This window comes from Octopus bimaculoides, chromosome 2 (genome assembly GCF_001194135.2).
Source record: "Octopus bimaculoides isolate UCB-OBI-ISO-001 chromosome 2, ASM119413v2, whole genome shotgun sequence".
NCBI lineage: Eukaryota > Metazoa > Mollusca > Cephalopoda > Octopoda > Octopodidae > Octopus > Octopus bimaculoides.
The window spans coordinates 54,145,970-54,155,052 of record NC_068982.1 but is presented as its reverse complement, the minus strand read 5'-3'; positions in this window follow the sequence as shown (position 1 = coordinate 54,155,052).

Below are 9,083 nucleotides of genomic sequence, written 5' to 3'. Positions count from 1 at the left end.
ATATATATATATATATACATATATATATATATATATATATGTATACGTATGTGTATACACACATATATATACATACATATATTATTCCCTTGTTTAGATGTTTGATGCTGAGTTCCGTTCCGGTTGGGTGTGGCTTTTGTGTAATATATTTTTGGCTGCCTTTGTTTTTTTATGACGTTGGTAATTTTTGGCGTGTAATGGGGTTGTATTATTTTATGTTGCCTTGTGGTAAGCTTTTTTTGCATGCATACTATGGGGCGTCGGTAATTGTTTTGTTAAGTATTATTTTAGCGTTGCAGTGTATGTTACTGACTTTTGTGTTGTTGAATTATGAAATCCTTGATACTTTTCGTCGTGAAACTCTTTCTATTGTGTCGCTTATAAAAGGGCATTTGCATTTTGCATTGACGAATGAGCATGTTGTAGTGATCTGCTTGAAGTTGGCGAATTGTTTGCTTGTTTCTTGTAGACAGATAGATAGAATGTGATGTCTGGGTTAGCGTTGTTGTTGTAGTGTGCTTGACTAGGTATTGAATTGGCATGGATTGTTTAGGATATAAAAGGAGTTTAGTTGTTTTGCTGTTCTGTTCTTTTTACATGCATCCTTTGAAAATAAGGAAATGATGAGTGTTTATGAGCGCTTTATAGTTGAGAATGTGCAAATTTATGGGGAGATTGGCGAGGTCCGAGGTGGGTTACTTCGGAGAGATTAGAACATCGGTTGGCTACGACGCAAAAATGCCACGGAATGATCCATGCTAGCAATATCGTTGCGAGAGGATATCTGAAATGAGGTAAATCGAGAACAGGGAGGAGTGAACGACATGATCGCAGACTACCGAAAGCACAGGTAAGCACAGGTTCCGTTGTTCCAGGTATGTCGCAAGGTTCACAGACAACAGGCTACTCGGAAGCCACTACGACAATGGAAAGATGATTTAGTGAAACAATTGGGGTCAACACGAAAAAGAATAGCACACTCAAGAAAGAAGTGAAAGCGCATTGTGACTAGTGATGTTTAACAACATCCTATAAACTGGTAGATACAATGATATATATATAATCATTGTGTTGCTGATTTTCTTTTGAAAGCATTCATTTCTAGTGAAGCATCTTTTCTCATAAGTTTGCAAATGTCATTTGTGATATTTATGTATATATATATTGAATGCACATTTTATATATGTAATCAGATTAATTCCTTTGTGAAGGAGTTTATCTAATCTGATCCGAGCAATGATTGCTGAATGTTTTCCCGCAATCATTGTTCTATGACTGTCATATGCGACTATAAATCTACCACCGAGCCTCCTTTCCATCTCTTACTAACTGCACCACACTTTATCCTAGTACCACAACTCTACTCCGTCTGGTGGAGGTTGTTTTCATCTAAAATTGTTCCTATTTCGTTAGCAAGTTCTATGAAAGATGTCATTGGGGTGAACATGGGAACGAAAATGGACCCCTACTAAGCCAACTTATTCGATGACTACATTGTGTCCAAATCTTTTTCCAGGTCACTGCTTCCATCCCAGTGTTATACGTTGCATTTATGACCGTATTTGCGTCTCCTCTCTCTGCTGTGAGGAGCTAAACTCTTTCATCTTCCACCCTTCTCTCAATTTTAAGTCCTCCATATGCAGTACCTTAAACTTCCTTAAAATTTCTGTCTCTCTCGACCATTTAACGTTCACCGTCTCTACTTTTGTTTTCAACAAACGCAGTGACTTGCACACTGACCTTTATTTGGCTCCTCCTAACACATCCACACCAAGCGTATCGTCTTCTATTCCCAGGTCCTTCGTCCCCGCTGTCTCTGTAACTCCCGTCATAAATTGAGACCCCCAAATCATCTCGTAGTCAGTCGATTCATTTGACGTAGTAACTCACCCATCTTTATCCAAGCTGCCCTTTTTAACGCCTGTGCCGTTGATCCTCATTTGGAACCCAATCCACCAAGCTCCCTTTCCCTCTCTTACTATCCCACTACCTACCCCTACAACTTACCATCTCGCACTTCTTCCGCTGTCTCCAATCTGTTCCATCACATCACTTTCTTTTCACTCCCAACTATTCCTTTCTTTACTGCTTCTCGTACTTCGTGAAGCCGCCTTCTTAACAGCTTTGTGTTCCACAGACACGTCATTCACCTGGATCTCTTTTCTTATCTTGTCCCCATCAATGCACAAATCTTTTTCCTTCCAGTTCCACTCACTACGCTCATCGTACTCAACCGTTGTACCTTCTACGTTAGAGACAGGTTTATGGAGCACCTCACTTATCTTTCGACACTTCAAATCTGCTTACTTCACAGTTTTCATCTTGGACTCCAACAGCAGATCCTCCACTACTCACCTTCAGAGGAAACGGAAGCACGTTACGTCTGGCTGTTCGCCTGTTCTTCATCTTATGTCTTCTCTGCTGATCTTAATAACTTTTTGATCACAGTTATTTCTTCTATGAGGATTTTACTGTTTTCTCACCATCTATTGATTTACTCTATCAAAATTGCCAAGCCTTTCCCATTTGTTGTGTAGTTTTTACCAATTTCACTAACTTTCCTTCTCTTCGGAGAATTCATACATTTTTCTCTCATTTTGAAATTTTAATTTAAACCTTCCCCCTTTGTTAAAAGAAACGCCTTCATATCCCTACGCACTTTTCTTAAACTCTTGCACGCATATCAATAACACAATTCTATCTTACTCTTGCCAATCCACGAGCCTCATCAATAATTTTATTACGTCACACTCACACAGGATCTCTCCTCTTCAAAACAAGCACGACCTACCTCAAGATTATTCGCGCGTACCAACACCCATAGCTCCACTAACAGATACCACTCTACTACTAGACACTCCATTATTTTAATTATACTCGCTTCTAGATAGAAATATACAGTAATCCCTCAATTATCGCAGGTGCTACGTTTCAAAATCCCCGCGATAGGTGAAAATCCACGAAGTAAAAACTGTACTGTATATTTTTTTTTAATTTTTATAATTTGTATATAATTATTGTATTATAAATGCAAAACAAAACCACAGACGAATCGACGTAAGATTGAATAATAAACCACGATAAGTGAACCGCGATAGGTGAACCACGATAGGTGAACAGCGATATGGCGAGGGATTACTGTACTCATATACTTGCATCCACACACACAGCCACATCCCTTTATTAAGTCCTCCCATAGAACACTTTCCCACCTAGTTCTTAACACTTCACTGTTTTTCACTGACTATTTGTTCTCCTCACCCTCCAACGTTTTTCTCCTTTCTTTCGGTGAAGAACTAACATCCGAAACATTAATACACTTTTTCTTTAGGCGAAAGCGTTAAGTTAATACGTTATTTGTCAAAGGCTCTTTTTCTTCCTGTACTTTCATGTCTTATATATACATATATATATATACGCGTGTGTGGGTGTGAGTGTATGTGTGTGTCTATACATGCATATACACACACTATGCGAGTCTGTATATGTGTGTATACACACACACACACACACACACACACACACACACACACACACAAACATATATTCTTTCTACAAAACATTTATTAGTTAGTGGATTTGCTCCCCACACTCAACACACAATATGAAAATGTAAGTGTATATCTTTTTCCGCCTCCGGTGAGATTCAACTTTAAAATGTTTTTAATTATACTAATTAATTTCTAGAATCTTGAATCGAAACATCTGTCAGTGATGATGTCCAATTTTGTAATTAATAAATAATCATTATTAATTTAATTATCTCTGTTTTCTTATTTAAAATATATATATATATATATATCCAATTACCTTACAGTTGAATACTAAATGTAATATTCAATACTTTTTGTAATAGGTAATAAACGAGTTCATTGCATTTTACTATCCCTTAATGAGGTTTTTAACCTTTAATTGAGCTATATATACACATACATACGCGCGCGCGCACATTCACACACAAAGCATTGAGCTCAACCATTTTGGAGTAAAGATTTCACTTAAACATCCATATGTTCGTCGTTCGTAGCATCAAGTATTATGTAAGCTGAAGTGCATAGATGAGCAATAAAGTCGATAGGGCTTGCAGTATGTGTTCTTGGGTCCATAGAACCTACCACTTTGCTGAAATCATCATTTATCTATTCTTCGCGTTTGTTTGAAAATTGTTACACATTGCAGTCGTCCTATACCAAACAAACTTTATGAGAGTTGAAGTATCCAAGAAGTAAATTACAACATCTATAATAATAATAATAATAATAATAATAATAATAATAATAATAATAATAATAATAATGAGGCGCCTCGTTGCAAAGAAAGCAAAGATGGTAAGATACGACCAAAGAATAAAGGGATGCCAGCAGAATAGGTTATTTAGAGTTGACCAGAAGAGATTACACAAAGAAATAAATGGAGAGTGTACAGATGGAAAGTGGATGCCAGATAATATTGAAAGTCAAAGATTTTGGTGTGACATCTGGAACAAAGACAAGGAGCACAAGAAGGATGCTGAATGGTTGTAAGAACTGAAACAAACAGTACTCTGTCCAAAACAGACAGAACTAGTCATTCCAGTCAGGGAAGTGAAGGCAATCAGCAAAAAATTGGGCAAGTGGAAGGTCCCGGGACCAGATGGAGTTCAAGGCTACTGGATCAAAAGATTTGGCGAGTGTCATGCACGAAAAGCTACACAAGTCAACACCTTGTTAAATGCCGACCAAATAACACCAAAGTGGTTGACAATAGATAGAACAGTTCTGTGCTTGAAAAAACATCGAAAAAGGTAGTACGTTAGACAATTACGGGCCGATATCCTGCTGGACGCTTATGTAGAAATTATTGACTAGAATATTCGCAGAGTCAATGTACGGAGATCTGGAAAAAATGGAGTCCTGCCACATGAGCAGAAGGGTTGTAAGAATAAGTGCAGAGGTACCAAGGATCAACTCCTGGTAGACAAGAATGTACTTAGAGACTGCAAGAGGAGGAAAACTAACTTACCCATATCATGGGTCGATTATCGTAAGGCGTATGATATGATTCCACATTCTTGGATTATGGAATATATAAACCTATTTGGTATTGCATCGAATGTTGAAAAAATGTTGCTTGGAAAAAGTATGGCGAAGTGGAAGACGGAATCGAAGAAGAAGAAGAAGGAGAAGGAGAAGAAGAGGAGAAGAGGAGAAGAAGAGGAGGAGAAGAAGAAGACTGACTAATGGCCAGCAATTTTTGGAGCAGGTTGGCAAGTACTTATTTAAATTGGACCTGAAAGGATGACAGGCAAAGCTGACTATAACGGCAATTGACCTCTGAAAGTAAAAATCCGGAAGAAATGCCCTCTAAGTATTTTGTCTGCTGTGCTAACAATTCTGCCAGGTCAGCAGGAGGGAGCTAGTCGATTACATAGACCCCCCCTCCAGTGCTCGATCGCTACTTATTTTATCGACTCCGAAATGATGAAAAGCAAAGTCAACCTTGGCAAAATTTAAACTCAGAATGTAAAGTCGGACAAAATGCCACTAAGCATTTCATACGGCGTACTAGCGGCTCTGTCAATCATAAACACCAGGCTTTGATTTCAAGGATGGTCTCAAGAAGCTCAAGTTCTATCTCCCTAACACCACTGTATCGCTCCCATCATTTCTGCAATCTTAATGTTTTTAACGTTTACTTGTTCCTGTCACTGAACCGCGAGTACGCTGAAGAGTTTAGTTGAGCTCAGTGTTTATATTTGTTTAAAGTCTGGTACCTATTCCATCAGTCACTTTGGCCGAACTTCTACGTTTAAAAGATATAAACAAACCATCACCCGTTGTATTGCGGCGGGATGGGGACAAGCACAAACACATCCATGTCTGTTGTTGTTGGCACTCCGTCGCTTACGACGTCGAAGGTTCCAGTCGATCCGATCAACGGAACAGCTTGCTCGTGAAATTAACGTGCAAGTGGCTGAGCACTCCAGAGACACGTGTACCCTTAACGTAGTTCTCGGGGAGATTCTGCGTGACACAGAGTGACAAGGCTGGCCCTTTGAATTACAGGCACAACAGAAACAGAAAGTAAGAGTGAGAGAAAGTTGTGGTGAAGGAGTACAGCAGGGTTCGCCACCATCCCCTGCCGGAGCCTCATGGAGCTTTAGGTGTTTTCGCTCAATAAACACTCACAACGCCCGGTCTGGGAATCGAAACCGCGATTCTATGACCACGAGCCGCTGCCCTAACCACTGGGCCATTGTACCTCCACTCATCCATGTCTAGTGCAAAGTATTCCATTGACATTGTCAAAGCAATGCCGGTATTATGCCCACAAATCATCCAAGTTCAAAAACTACTCTGTGCCATACATCCTACACAAAAATTAAGCTTACTTTATATTATTATGTACGACCTTTTCTCTCAACTGCTACAGCTTTATTCAACATTATTCCAGAAAGAAATCAAAGAAGAAATGATCTCATAAATATTTAGACAGAGCAGGCATATTTGTGTGATTAAGAAGCTCGATTTGTAACCACGTGGTTTTGGGTTCTGTCCCAAAGCGAGGCAGCTTGGGCAAGTTCTACAATATATCCAGGCCCGTCTAATTTCTTGGGAGTGAATTTGATATGGAAGACTGTCGTATGTGTGTATGTGTATGTGCGCGTGCATGCGTGTATTTATGCATCTTTGCATGTATATGTGTGTATATGTATCTATGTATATATATATCCATGCCTCTGTGTTTCTGTCTGTCCTGCACTACCGCTTGAGAACCAGTGTTGGTTTGTTTATGTCTACGGAACCCTAAACGCTTCGGCAAGAGAGAAACCGATAGAATAAGCACTAGATTTAAAGCTAAGTACTAGTGTCGATTTTTATTTTTCGGCTAAACTTTTCAACGCGGTACCCTAGCATGGCCACAGTCCAATCCAATAACTGAAACAAGGAAGAGATAAAGGAAAATGGTCAAATTTCACAAAATAATGAGACAAACGATCGACACCCGAATACACTTCAACCAGAACACCTCCCTACACCAGTGCCCGCCATAATGTCCCCCAAAATATGACTGAAAAGACTAGAGCAGGTGATCCTTCTTGATTCAGACACAGACAAGACCAATAATGCACGAAATAAATTATGAGTGCTGTGTATGTGTGTTGCGTGTATGAATGTGCGTGTGTATGTGTGTGTTTGTGTGTGTGTATGTGTGTGTTTGTAGTTATGTGTGGTTGTGGACGCTGTGAGAATATGTACGTCGTGAGAGTATGTAATATGACTCAATGTCTGAATGTCTGCTTGTATGAATATAATTTATGCGCATTTGAACCAAATGTACTTTTCTTTATGCATGTATGCCTGTATAGACATGCACACACACTCACATACGCACACACACACACACACACACACACACACACGCACTTATTTGTATAATATGTACAGGCACATATATTTATGTATGTGCGTGTGGTGTGTATATATATATATATATGTATATATATATGTATATATATGTAGATATATATGTATGTGTGTATATATATATATATATATATACGCATTTGCGAATGTGTTCATTTTAAAGTGCATATAAGCACATATATATTCGTCCGCATTTAATTTAAAAGTGCATACACACGTACCATACACATAAACGTGAATACACACACAGAGGCGCGCGCACACACACACACGCATACACACACACACACAGATATATGTGTATATATAATGAACATGATCACATGTAGCTTAAAAGTGCATATGCGCAAACATAAACACACACATACATAGATCCCTATACATACACATATACACACGTGGATGTTTACATATGTGTAATTGTGTATGTGTATATGTGTGTGCATGTGTGTTGGTGTTAGTGTGTTACTGTTAATGTGTGTGTGTGTGTGTACGTGCTCATGCATGTGAGTGCGTGTCTGTTGTTGAAACCATTGCAACCACCTCAATTATACCAAAACCCCACCACCTCCTGACACACAAGCCCGGCAGCCATACACCAACACTAACTCAGTCAGCTTCCTATGCAATGCACCCATCCTCTCTCTCTTTCTGTCTGTCTGTCAGTCTGTCTGTCTGTCTCTCTTTCTCTCTGTTTCTCCCTAACCCTCGCCTCCACTGCTTGTAAAAATCAGCGCCCCGCTCTTGCCAACATTAAAACCACCCTACCCGGCACAAGTGGAAGGGGCTCACTACTTAAAATTGCTCATTGCTCTGCTTTATGTGTTTCTTTCTTCCCCCTGACTGAATGTTAGATACCTGCCCTCTCTTCCTCCCTCTCTCTCTCCTCCTTCTCTCTCTCTTCCTCTCTCTTTCTGCTCTCCACCTGCAGTACATACGAAGCTGTTGCTGTGGTTGATGTTCTTCTTGTTTGCTTTGACTGTTGAATATTGCAATGTCATCCTGACCTCCACACAACTGTCAACTCCAGACAGTTCCAGTGGTCTCTTTCTCAATATCCCATTCCTTGTTTTATTTTATTTTTGTCTGTTTCTATTTGCTGCAGCACTAATATCATCTCTTTTCATGTTATCACTTGTTTCCTCTCTCTCTCTTTCTATCTCTCACCTACACACACACACACACACACACACACACACATGCACATAATTCAAATACAATAATGCTGTTGCTAGTGACTTCGAAGTTTCGGCCAGCCAAGCCATCGCTGGACTGCCCAACATTCTTGCATGAGAATAATAAATTTGTACTCTACAAAAGCATAGAGTAACCCATTAAATTAATGTTAAATTGTGTTTATTATAAGTCCACCTAAAAACAAACAGTATATATATATGTATATATCTATATCTATATATATATATATACTAGCAGAGATACACGGCGTTGCGCGGGATTAAAATGGCATAGTGTTTTTTTTTATTGCTTTACTTGTTTCACTCATGTGACTACGGCTATACTGAAGCACCACCTTTAGTCGAAGAAATCGACCCCAGTATTTATTCTTTGTAAGCCTAGTACTTATTCTATCAGTGTATTTTGCCAAACCGCTGGCTAACGGGGACGCAAACACAACAACATCGGTTGTCAAACGTTGGTGGCTTACTAACACAAACA